Genomic DNA, 14,104 nt, shown 5'->3' on the forward strand with positions numbered 1-14,104 from the left:
CCATTCCTACAAATCCCCCTTGAAGGGGTTCTCCAGGAATAATTTAAAATGGCTGCCAGCAACCTGTCCTAGAGCAGAACTGGTGGTCTTCACTTGCAGAGCTGCCTAGGAGGGTGAGGGGAAAGGCCTTCCTACACTCTACTACTGCTCTAGAGTATATGGTAATGATGCAATCCTGCCTATATGTCGTCATGGCTTAGCAGCCTGATAGGTACACTCACCAATGTGTAGTATATGCAAGTGCCAGAGCGTAGTCGGTAATTAGGTCCTGCTCCCTTACCCCCTCTAGGCAGCTCTGCAATCAGGAGGCAATCCGGTCCTGCTCATATTCTAGGAAAGGTTGCTTGCAGCCATTTTTTAAATCATTCCTAGAGAACCTCTTAAACTCAACCTGTTGGAGGTTAGTTTTGCTCGCAGAACTTTTCAAAAGGTCTCCTCCCTACAGAACATTAACAGGAAGCCATTTTTACCTACCGTCTTTCTGAAACCGGAAGATGATGGTCAGAAGCAGTCTTCATTCCTCAGCTATCAGAGAGGAAAACAGGATCTGTAATCCAGAACTTAGAGGTTCAGATTTCGTAGCACCTATTTATTATTTGCTGATATATAGAGTGTTATGCTTGATAAGACACTGCCAAAATTGGGAAAATCGGCCACCTACTTATCTTGACTGTCCAATGCAAAAACCATTGTGGTCTGTAAAAAGAAATAGGTTTTTATTCCTTGAGAGCAAGAGGGGCTACATACACTACTCGTAAAAAGTTAGGGATATTTGGCTTTTTGGGGACATTTCAGGATGAACGTAAAATGCACTCTAACCTTTACAGTTTAATGTGACCTTTAAACTTTTGAATGCCCATGTCCAACTGTTAAATGTTTCAGTACTTTTTGCACAACCTGCTGTTCTTTAACCATGAGCTTAATGGTAAAATTTACAACAGGTGTTTGGTCCATGAATCTCCTAATACATTTTCTGGTTTAATTAGAATTTGGTATTTTAAGTCCTCCTCATCCTGCTGTTCACATTTGGACATGAGACCAAGACGACGCCTAACAGTTGATCAACATTACCTCGCCATTGCGAGGCTTCAAGCAAGATGTTCTCAGAGGGAAGTGGCCACTGAGCTTAGTGTCACAGATTGTCATCAGCATGTTGTAACAGAGACTGGAAGAGTCACAAAGGCAGCAAAGTGGATGTCCTTTGGCCACATCCCACACTGATGACCGCTTCAGTGTGAACAATGCCCTGCGGAACTGGATGATGAATGCCACACAACTCCAGGGAGGTGAGAGGCACCCAAGGGTCACATCAGACCATTCGTAAACCATTTACATCAGAGTGGTCTGCCTGCTAAAAGACCTGCAAGGATACCTGTCTACACCACCAGGCACAGGTGTCATCGTCTTGCATGGGCCAGGGAGCATCTACGACTGCACGAGGGACCAGTGGGCCTCAGTGCTGTTCACTGATGAAAGTTGATTCACACTGAGCAGAAATGATGGCTGCCAACAATGTTGGAGAAGTCAAGGAGAGCCCTAACTGTTGTCACCAGATGATCATTTGGTGGTGGTACAGTGTGGACAGGTGTGTCTAGTCAATACAGGACTTCCCTACACTTTGTGAATGGTCCAGTGACGAGCCCATACTACTTGAATAACATAATTAATCCAGTCATTGTGCCTCTGCACGAACACAGGCCTAATTTCATCTTCATGGAGGACAATGTGCCAGCTCATCGAGGTTGCATCATTAGGGAACGGCTGCTGGAGACTGGGGCAGTGGCGTAGCTATAAAGCTCGCAATTGCGCCCGGGCCTGTAAGTCAGGGGGGCCCCACAGGAGACGGAGTAAAGCCCTGGCCCCCGATTCACAATACCTGCGGGCGGTGCCGGCGGCTAACTTCACATAGGGGGGGCGGAGGCAGAGCCGTGAGTGCAGGCGCAGGCTCCGCCAGAAGAGGCAGTGGTCCTGCTTCCGCCTGGCAGTACTGGCCGGACGTGGAGGAGAAGCTGCGTGCCGCGAGTGAGTGAGGTTAGGGCGGCCGTGGCGGTGTGACGAGCAGAGACTCGGAGATCTCTCCGCTCTCGGTCACGGGCTCACGCCAATATGGTGACAATCACTACTTGCACTTGCAATCCCATATTTCCAGTGCTGACCAGCCCTGTGTGAGCATAATGGCGGGCTTGGCGGTGATGTTAATAGCCCTGCTGGCATATGATGATGGCGAAGCAAACTGAAAGGATAAGTCGAAGGAAAATTAAGAACTATCTACCTCCCATGCTGCAGAATGACACATAGACTGATTCCAGCACAGGGGGACAGCTACATCATCATCATCAATGATTCATTGATGATGATATAGCTGGAATTCTAATATATAAAGCTCAGTGTGCGTGTGTGTCCGCTAAAGGAATCCGCACCGTCTCATTTACAATCGCGAAATATGGAACACGGGTACATCAGGTGTCCGGGGTGCTTTCAGACCAGGTCTTAGCTCTCTAGGACGTCCCGTTCCTGAAATATTCCCAAAAAATGCATTAGCCAATAGAAGCCTAGTCACATGACCCTCATTAGCCAATAGAAGCTCGCAGGCCCTTAATCTCCACATACACACAGTTTTACTCCAGGTTTCAATAACAACCCAGCCATTTTTCTTCACTGCTGTAGGAGAGCTATAACACGCAGAGGACCCGCGCCGTACATGACTTAAGGATCAGCGCCGTACATGTGCAGCGCGAGGTGGGGGAAAATTGCGGGAGGATCAAAGCGCGATGGCTGTACTTACCGACAGGCAGCCATGCCGGGTAAGTGCAGCATCGGCTATTTCGGTCCCCCTGCAACTCCGTGCGCTGCGATTGGCCGATCAGTGATGACTGCACATCGCAGTGCCGGAAGCACATGTAAGCTGCTGGGCGGGCGGGGGGAGGTGGCCGGTGCTGAACTCCTGAGGCAGCGGACACCAGTGTTGGGAACAACGCTCCAGCCAATGGCAGCGCTATAGCTGCACAGGAAAGGGCAGAACCTCCCTGCATGCAGCCATTCTAGCCGGTGACTGCATGCTGAGAGGTTCTGTTATTCTCTGTGCTCGATCTGCTGGGATTTGTGGTTCTACTACAGATTTTACTGCTCCTGTATAGAAGAACAACATCTGGCAGTTCCAGATCCCTAATCCACCCCCCTGATCCCTGTGCCTATCCACCCTGGGGACCATGTGATGAGCGCAGTGATGTCACCAAAGGTCTTCAAAGAAGAAGAAAGAAGAGAAGCTGGGCTGCGCGAACAAGTGGATGTGGTGAGTTAAATAAAAAAAAAAAATTTTAACCCCTCCATCCCTAATTTACTTAGCATTGTGTATTAAGAATACTTTTATTTTCCCTTATAACCATGTTATAAGGGAAAATAATAAAATCTACACAACACCGATCCCAAACCCGAACCGGAGCTTCTGTGAAGAAGTCCGGGTTCGGGTCTGGGTACCAAACATGCAGATTTTTCTCACGCGCGTGCAAAACGCAGTAAAGCGCTTTGCACTCGGGCAGAAAAATTGCGCATTTTCCTGTGACGGAACCGGATCCTCTCCGGTCCTCACACGCGACGCCCGTGTGAAAGAGCCCTTAGAATTATATATATATATAAGTTAATTTTTAGCTAGAGTTCTTCTTTTGTATCTGCAGTAAACTTTTATACTGCAGTGTCTGCACGAACGCACCAAACGTCCGCTTGTGTGCGTTCTGCAGCCCTGAGCACCAATAAGTAAAAAGATTTTTACTGGTCGCTTTTGTGCTCAGTTTTTTTTTTGTGCATGCGTCCTGCACCTGCTGAGCGCTGATCAGACACGTCCATTTTTCTGACCGGTCTGCTCAGTTTACTGTGCACATTTTTGTTTTTTTGTGTAGTTAGTTTTATCTATATAGATAATTCTCCATATATACTGTATATAGAAATCTATGTTAGTTAGTGTTAGTGTAGGTTTGTGTGTGCATCCAGCAAATTTTTTATTTATCTTTTTTCTACTCTTTTCTCTATATTTAAATTTTTTTAACAAGCCCCTTCAAGTGTGAAAACACTACATACACACCCCACACTAAATAAAGTTTTGCACATTTCACACAAAACACCCCAATAACAAAAAAAAATAAAAATGGCCCGTCCGTCCCAACGAGTTTACTCCGCTGAAGAGGCTTTTGCCTATCTTGCCGGTGATACTGAGTCGGCCAGTGAGGGAGAAGAGGATGCCACTTTCCTCTACTCCTCTATCCCCTCATCATCATCCGCTGATGAGGTACCCTCTAGAAGGCACCCCAGGGTAGCAGCGGAGGCAGCCCCCCAGAGTGACCACATATGGACCCCATCCCCTGACGATTATCAGCCCCAAAATCCGGATGTGATGAGCAACTCCGGAATACAGATAGACAGTGCGGGCTTCACAGAACAAGATTTTTTTTTTAAATTTTCTTCTCTGAAGTATTTGTAAATTTAATGGTGGCACAAACCAATTTGTACGCCCAACAATTTATAGCTCCGAACCCTACCTCGCCATACGCTAGACCCCTAGGTTGGACCCCAGTAAGTACACCAGAGATGATGAAGTTTCGGGGACTCGTGCTTCATATGGGCGTAATAAAGAAGCCAAATGTCAGACAATATTGGAGTTTTCTACCAGTCAATTCGGAAATTCCTACACTACAACGACAATACACAGTGCCCATCCCAAAACGACCCGACATTTGACCGTCTGTTCTAGGTTAGGCCCGTCCTTGACCACTTTAACACCAAGTTTGCTGAGGTGTACCCCCCTGATAAAAATATATGTGTAGAGGAGTCCCTGTTACTTTTCAAAGGGAGGGTTAGATAAAAATGTACAAACTTTGTGAGAGTAGCTCCGGGTACACCCACAAGTTCCGCGTTTATGAAGGGAAAGATTCCCGCATAGAACCCCCAGAATTCCCCGCCATCCTAGGAGTTAGTGGGAAGGTTGTGTGGTACAAAAATCTGGCCGTACACATTGTACTGGTGGCAATGTACAGTGCGTACGTGCTATTTCAATCTGCAGGCCACACAGGAACTTTCCTCCAGTTCCAAGAGGTGGTTATCAAGGCCCTAATTTTTTAAAGCCAGGCCGGGGAGGGTCCCAGTACTTCTGGAAGTCATGGTGCCCGTGTCCTACCAGGGCAACACTTTCCAGGTCAAGTCCCCTATACAGCAAGGAAGGGAAGGACCCAAAAAAGATGCAGGGTGTGTCACAAAAGGGGGATAAGGAAAGACACCATTTACCAATGCGAAACCTGCCCTGAAAAACCTGGCCTGTGCATGCAGGAGTGTTTCAGAATCGACCACACATCCATGGAGTATTCATTTCATCCTTGATCTACCCTGTAATTTTACCACCGTATATCTCCGATTTAGTCCGCATAGCTTACAGATCCACTTTTCACCGACCACTACATATTCATTTCTATGAAACACCTGTTAGGTCAAAAGTACCCTTTCCACCACTTAAAATGTTCGTACGGAGGTGCTCTTTCCGAAATGGGGTTCACTTCTTGGGGTTTTTCATTTCTGGGGACCTCAGGAAATTTTTTAAATGCGACATGGCAGCTAAAATCCAAGTCTGCCAATTCAGGCCTGCAAAAAACATACTATGCACTTTGCCTCTAGAGGCCTGCTGTGCGCCAAAACAGAAGGCTATGCGCACATATGGGGTGTTAGCAAAATAGGGAGAAAATGGGGAACATATCCTGGGGTGAATTTTCTCCTTTAACCCCTTGTGAAAGTGAAAAATTGGGGTCTGCTAGTAATTTTTCATTTTTACAAATGTGTGCTTTGAAATGCTTCTCTCAAGTAATTCTGCCTTCTGTGAGACACCTGTATGCTAAAAAGTACCCTTTCCACCACTTAAAATGTTCGTAAGGGGGTGGTCTTTCCAAAATGGGGTCACTTCTTGGGTTTTTTCATTTCTGCGGACCTCAGGAATTTATTTAATGCGACATGGCACCTAAAATCCATGTCTGCCTATTCAGGCCTGCAAAATCCATATTTAGCTGTTTGACTCTAGAGCCCTGTCATGCGCCCATACATCATTTTTGGAGCACATATTGGGTGTTGGTGTATTTGGGGGGAAATGGGGAACAAAATGTGGGGTGCATTTTGTCCTGTTACCCCTTTTGAAAGTGAAAAATGTGGGTGTCAAGCAACTTTTTATGGAAAAAAATAATTTTTTATTTTCACAGCCAATTCCATGAATCACCTTGGAGGACAAAGTTCTCACTACACATCTTGAAATGTTCCTTGAGGGGTGTAGTTTTCAGAATGGGGTCACTTTTGGGGCATTTCCACTCTAGGGGTACTTTAAGGTGTCTTCACATGCAACATCGATCCCAAAAGCCTATCCTGCAAAATCTGTCCTCCAAAAGCCCTATTGCGCTGCTTCCCTTTTGAACCCTGCCATGCGCCCATACATCATATTTTGAGCACATATGGGGTGTTGGTGTGTTCGGGGGGAAATGGGGAACAAAATGTGAGGTGCATTTTCTCCTGTTTTCCCTTGTGAAAGTGTAAAATGTGGGTATAAAGCAACTTTTTCTGCAAAAAATGTTAATCTTTCATTTTCAAAGCCAAGCGTTTCCTAATTCTGTTAAAATGCCTGATGGGTCAAAGTGCTCACTACACACCTTGAAATATTCCTTGAGGGGTGTAGTTTCCGGAATGGGGTTACTTTTTGGGGGTTTCCACTCTAGGGCCACCTCTGACCAGTGACATCACGACTAGTATCAACTGGTCTGGGCGGGGCTAAGCTCTGTTCACTTTAATGGAGCTTAGCCCCGCCCAGGCCAGTTGATACTAGTCGTGACGTCACTGGGCCAGCGGTAAACCGTGAGAAGGCCGCGGCGCTGCTGAAGAGGCCGCTGCCTTCTCAAACAGCTGATCGGCGGGGGTCCCGGGTGTCGGACCCCCGCCGGTCAGATGCTAATGATCAGGTGAAAAATGGCAGGGCCCTGAAGGCGTTAAAGGATATCTGTCACAGGATAATCGCTATTGCAGTAAAGCCATGGCCTAATAGCACTTAGTACCTTATTTCAAGATGTGCCTTTGTTCCAGATCTTTTTAACCTCTTAAAATCCAGTTTAGTTGAAATGCAAATGAGCCAGTAAGGTGCCCAGAGGGGCGTCACTCTTGCGGGAAGGAGCCCAGACACGCCCCCTGCCACAATGTGTCCACCCTCAAAAGAATTAAAACCTCACCCCATGTCCTGCTAAGCCACACCCCTGATCTGGTTAGGCCACGCCCACCCCTGAGCCGACATGGATTGAAAAAAATTAAGGTATAAATCAACTTCTGTCAGCTGCAGGGGTGGGAGGGAGGGAGACTTTCTCCCTGCAGCTTACACTCAGACAGCACAGTGCTGCTGTCTTAGAGTGAGCTGTTCAAAAGGACAAGCCCCCAATCCAGTAAAGGCAACTGTTAAGGGGGCAGGCCCCTGTGGAGGTCATTGTCAAGGGGGTGGTATGCTGTGAAAGTCACTGTTAAAGGGGAAGGCTGCTGTAAAGGTCAAAGTTAAGGGGGTGGGCTGCTGTGGAGGTCCTATTTTAAGGAACGGGGCACTGTGGGGGTCAGTGTTAAGGGGTGGAGAGCTGTGGCGGTCACTATTTTGGGGGCGGGGTGCTGTAGATGTCACTGTTATAGTGGATACTGTCGATATCTTTTAACGGCACACACAAACATTAAATTAAATAGATTAAATATACCCAAGCGAAGCCGCATCCTTCAGCTAGTCAGTCTATATTTGTAATTCTGCAGCAGGTACATAGTTCTCCATTTTCCTTCACTTATCCTTTTAGTTCTTATTTTTAAGTTAACCCTTATATACGAGCTGGGTAACGAGCACCCCTGTGAGGAGGTAAGGATTCAATGACAGAACGAGAGTGCAGATGCTGCATGTTCCAAATAAATACATTACAGACAGTGCCTTTCACTCATTTTCGTCTCATACAGAATGTGCCACAAAATGTAACTTAGTGCAGTTAATATTTCTACCACTAGGTGGTGCAATAAGAGAATCTGTCTGTATAAAAGTGCTGTAGGCTCTTGTTTACTCATAGACCCTCCTAATAGCACAGCATGTGGCCGAAAGTGGTATTGCAAGTAAAAAAGAAAATTATTTTTCGTCCGTCTAAGTATAATGGGGCAAAGTTAAACAGCGGTATAAGAGGAAGTTCATATGTTGACGTAAACGATGGAAGACTGAACGTATAGCCTGCGACTCTCCTGACGCTCACGTACTATACGGGTTTCCAGTTTAGTATATTTGACGTTATCTTTTATTTTACGTAATTTTCTTTATTCGCGGTAAAATTATTACTATTATAGACTCATTAAATTGCATCTCCTGTGAGGTATAGGAACTTAAAGGGGTTCTCCAGTAATAATGACATTTTACTAAGCTAAGGATTCATACTTACCTGCTCCAGTCACAGTCTTCCTGCTCCGAGGTCTGCCACTGTGCGTAACCGGGCCACGTTTTCTATAATTTTCACCCCCAAATATCCCTAACTTTTCATGAGTGGTATCAGGGTGATTTTCCACCTACCAAAAAGAATACAAAAAGCAGCCGTGAACCTGGCCTGATGGTAGGCTGTGATGGCCGAGTGGTTAAGGCGTTGGACTCGAAATCCAATGGGGTTTCCCTGCACAGGTTCAAATCCTGTTCACAGCGAGGTTTAGTTCTGGTTACCCTGTAAAGGGGTATTCCGGTTCTTATTTTAAATATATTTGTTTATATAATAGCAAATCACATAATTTTCAAAAAATTGCATTTTCATTTTTCTTCCTTATCTTCCTTGAGCCATAACTTTTTTATTTTTCAATTCACATATCCATATAAGGGTTTCTTTTTTTGTAGGACAAGTTGTACTTTCTAATACCACCATTTAACATGGCATGCAATAAAGTGGAAAGCGAGAAAAAAAATTCCGAATGGGGGTGGAATTGGAGAAAAAAAAACGTAATTCCACTGTTTTACGTTTTTTTTTTCTCCCTACGGCGTTCCATTTGTGGCAAAACTGACCTGTACCCTTCATTTTCTGGGTTAGGCCTCATGCACACGACAGTTGTTTTTCTCGGCCTCCGTTCCGTTTTTTTTGCGGATAGGATAGGGACCCATTCATTTCAATGGGCAAAAGAATGCTGATAGTTCATCTGTTTGTGTTCCGCGTCCTTTGTCTGTGTTTCCCTTCAGCAAAAGAAATAGTGCATGTCCTACTTTTTTCACATTTGCGGACAAGGTTAGGTATTTATTACAAGGGATCTGTGAAAAAAAACTGATCCTCCCAAAAAAACGGATGCCGCATCCGTTTTTTTTTTTTGCAGACACACTTGTGGACGCAAAAAACAACTTTCGTGTGCATGAGGCCTTAGTACGATTACAGTGATACCACATATGTGTAGGTTTTTTAATGTCTAAATAGTGTTAAAAAAAACTTTTTAATTTTTTTTTATTTTACATCACCATATTCTGACACCCATAACTTTCACAGTTATATCTACTGAGTTGTGTGGGGGCTTATTTTTTGCGGGACAATCTGTAGTTTTTATTGATACCATTTTAGACTGTGTGACTTTTTGATCACATTTTCTAACATTTTTTGGGGTAAGAGAAGCGATGAAAAAATGGCAAATCGGCCATTTTAACCCTTTTTCCGTTACGCCATTCGCCATATTGGAAAAAATATTTTTATATTTTAATAGTATGGGTGTTTTCAGACGCGGTGATGATCATGATGTTTATATTTTTGTTATTTATGTATTTTTTTTATTCTGTGGAAAGGGGGGTGATTTAATTTTTTTATTGTTATATATTTTTTAACTTTTTTTTTATAGTTTTGTAGCTTGTGTTTGAGGTTAAAAAACTCAGTATTTTTTTAAAATCTGTACCATTATGTTTATTATATATCCATATTGGTACAGAATTGCTCATTTCTTATGCTGGCCTGCCACCTGCTGGCCAAAATAAGAAATGCAGCTTCAATACCCTGGGTCTCTTCAGAGAGACCCAACATATTGAAATCAATTACCGGCATCCTCATTGGCCGCAAAGGATGCCGATAAGAAGTCCGAAGCACAAGCTTCTGGGTTTTAAACCCTTAAGATGCCTTGTTCACACTTGATTACGGCATCTAAAGGCTTTAATGACCGCGATCGGCATTATTGCCAGTCGCGGTCATTAACTGCATTAGCCTGGCATTTTTGTCCATCACTCCAGTGCCGTACATGTACGATACTGAAAAATTGTCTATTTACTTTTTGCACATAGGCTAATGTACTAGAATACAATTCAACCCAGTGACTCTAGTTGACATCATCTGGGATTGGAGCCATTAACTTTTTCATTGATACTTCATCAGGCCCAGACTTCCATGACAACTTCTCCTAACCGTGATAAATCTCTGTTGCGTTTGCTAAAAAGACATCTTTAGCACTTTGCTTTTCCATCTCCTTCTCATACTATTCTACAGCCTCTATTCAAACCTCCCACCCTGCCACCCATTTATAAGTACTGCATACTAATTTCTCTATCACTATACCTCTAACTGCCCCGGGGGCCAACAATACTGTTCCTGATGTGTTGTCAAGTATTATTTAAAAACTTTACTGAAGAAATAATTTTGTTTTAATTATAGATACCTTGAAAATAATAGTTTCAAACAGGTAATTCCCCACACTTTCATGTTCCATTTTGTGCCCTACAAAGTAATTTTGCCAACTTAGTGGCATGAGCACAGTAATAGTTTCCTCTTCATAACGCCACACATGGCATAAATGCTACAGAAAGTTGGCAGCATGGAACAGTAGCAGCAAAGTGGGGGAGGCTACACAAATCTCATCCACGCACTGCGCAGGAAATCAACAATGGAAATTGATCTACACAGAAGATTTTAAATCCACAACATGTTAATTTACATTGCGGGTTTTCACAGTGAATTCCACCCCTTTACATTACATAGGGTGAAATACATGGAAAACCCGGGGGGTGTTGGGCACTTATCTGAGTGGAGTCGGGGTCTCGGTAATGTTATATTTACAAGCCATAGCAACACCTCTCATATCCTCCTCCTAGGTTATGTACCATGTGTAGTATATCACTGTCTATAATAATACTTCTCATATCCTCCCCCTAGGTTATATACCATGTGTAGTATATCACTGTCTATAATAATACCTCTCATATCCTCCTCCTAGGTTATGTACCATGTGTAGTATATCACTGTCTATAATAATACCTCTCATATCCTCCTCCTAGGTTATGTACCATGTGTAGTATATCACTGTCTATAATAACACCTCTCATATCCTCCTCCTAGGTTATGTACCATGTGTAGTATATCACTGTCTATAATAATACTTCTCATATCCTCCCCCTAGGTTATATACCATGTGTAGTATATCACTGTCTATAATAATACCTCTCATATCCTCCTCCTAGGTTATGTACCATGTGTAGTATATCACTGTCTATAATAACACCTCTCATATCCTCCTCCTAGGTTATGTACCATGTGTAGTATATCACTGTCTATAATAACACCTCTCATATCCTCCTCCTAGGTTATGTACCATGTGTAGTATATCACTGTCTATAATAATACCTCTCATATCCTCCTCCTAGGTTATGTACCATGTGTAGTATATCACTGTCTATAATAATACCTCCCATATCCTCCTAGGTTATGTACCATGTGTAGTATATCACTGTCTATAATAATACCTCTCATATCCTCCTCCTAGGTTATGTACTATGTGTAGTATATCACTATCTATAATAATACCTCTCATATCCTCCTCCTAGGTTATGTACCATGTGTAGTATATTACTGTCTATCATAATACCTCTCATATCCTCCTCCTAGGTCATGTACTATGTGTAGTATATCACTGTCTATAATAATACCTCTCATATCCTCCTCCTAGGTTATGTACTATCTGTAGTATATCACTGTCTATAATAATACCTCTCAGATATCCCTCCTAGGTCATGTACTATGTGTAGTATATCACTGTCTATAATAATACCTCTCATATCCTCCTCCTAGGTTATGTACCATGTGTAGTATATCACTGTCTATAATAACACCTCTCATATCCTCCTCCTAGGTTATGTACCATGTGTAGTATATCACTGTCTATAATAATACCTCTCATATCCTCCTCCTAGGTTATGTACCATGTGTAGTATATCACTGTCTATAATAATACTTCTCATATCCTCCCCCTAGGTTATGTACTATGTGTAGTATATCACTGTCTATAATAACACCTCTCATATCCTCCTCCTAGGTTATGTACCATGTGTAGTATATCACTGTCTATAATAACACCTCTCATATCCTCCTCCTAGGTTATGTACCATGTGTAGTATATCACTGTCTATAATAACACCTCTCATATCCTCCTCCTAGGTTATGTACCATGTGTAGTATATCACTGTCTATAATAACACCTCTCATATCCTCCTCCTAGGTTATGTACCATGTGTAGTATATCACTGTCTATAATAACACCTCTCATATCCTCCTCCTAGGTTATGTACCATGTGTAGTATATCACTGTCTATAATAACACCTCTCATATCCTCCTCCTAGGTTATGTACCATGTGTAGTATATCACTGTCTATAATAACACCTCTCATATCCTCCTCCTAGGTTATGTACCATGTGTAGTATATCACTGTCTATAATAACACCTCTCATATCCTCCTCCTAGGTTATGTACCATGTGTAGTATATCACTGTCTATAATAACACCTCTCATATCCTCCTCCTAGGTTATGTACCATGTGTAGTATATCACTGTCTATAATAATACCTCTCATATCCTCCTCCTAGGTTATGTACTATGTGTAGTATATCACTATCTATAATAATACCTCTCATATCCTCCTCCTAGGTTATGTACCATGTGTAGTATATTACTGTCTATCATAATACCTCTCATATCCTCCTCCTAGGTCATGTACTATGTGTAGTATATCACTGTCTATAATAATACCTCTCATATCCTCCTCCTAGGTTATGTACTATCTGTAGTATATCACTGTCTATAATAATACCTCTCAGATATCCCTCCTAGGTCATGTACTATGTGTAGTATATCACTGTCTATAATAATACCTCTCATATCCTCCTCCTAGGTTATGTACCATGTGTAGTATATCACTGTCTATAATAACACCTCTCATATCCTCCTCCTAGGTTATGTACCATGTGTAGTATATCACTGTCTATAATAATACCTCTCATATCCTCCTCCTAGGTTATGTACCATGTGTAGTATATCACTGTCTATAATAATACTTCTCATATCCTCCCCCTAGGTTATGTACTATGTGTAGTATATCACTGTCTATAATAACACCTCTCATATCCTCCTCCTAGGTTATGTACCATGTGTAGTATATCACTGTCTATAATAACACCTCTCATATCCTCCTCCTAGGTTATGTACCATGTGTAGTATATCACTGTCTATAATAACACCTCTCATATCCTCCTCCTAGGTTATGTACCATGTGTAGTATATCACTGTCTATAATAACACCTCTCATATCCTCCTCCTAGGTTATGTACCATGTGTAGTATATCACTGTCTATAATAACACCTCTCATATCCTCCTCCTAGGTTATGTACCATGTGTAGTATATCACTGTCTATAATAACACCTCTCATATCCTCCTCCTAGGTTATGTACCATGTGTAGTATATCACTGTCTATAATAATACCTCTCATATCCTCCTCCTAGGTTATGTACCATGTGTAGTATATCACTGTCTATAATAACACCTCTCATATCCTCCTCCTAGGTTATGTACCATGTGTAGTATATCACTGTCTATAATAACACCTCTCATATCCTCCTCCTAGGATATGTACGATGTGTAGTATATCACTGTCTATAATAACACCTCTCATATCCTCCCCCTAGTGTGTAGTGTATTGCTAGATATAGTAACTGTTTACAAAAAAGCGACTCTGGTGGGACTCGAACCCACAACCTTTGAATGACTGCACCAGCTAGAAGTCCAATGCGCTATCCATTGCGCCACAGAGCC

The 14,104-nt window shown here is 42.8% G+C and overlaps 2 non-coding genes across 2 annotated transcripts; one reads left to right on the forward strand and one right to left on the reverse strand.

Annotated features, from left to right (window-relative positions):
* Positions 1 to 8,631: 8,631 nt before the first annotated feature.
* On the forward strand, positions 8,632 to 8,713 carry TRNAS-CGA. The gene has a single exon. It is a non-coding gene; the product is annotated as a tRNA-Ser (tRNA).
* A 5,306-nt stretch (positions 8,714 to 14,019) lies between these two features.
* TRNAR-UCU lies at positions 14,020 to 14,104 on the reverse strand. The gene is given in 2 exon segments: positions 14,020 to 14,055; positions 14,068 to 14,104. It is a non-coding gene; the product is annotated as a tRNA-Arg (tRNA).

This window comes from Bufo gargarizans, chromosome 2 (assembly GCF_014858855.1).
Source record: "Bufo gargarizans isolate SCDJY-AF-19 chromosome 2, ASM1485885v1, whole genome shotgun sequence".
NCBI lineage: Eukaryota > Metazoa > Chordata > Amphibia > Anura > Bufonidae > Bufo > Bufo gargarizans.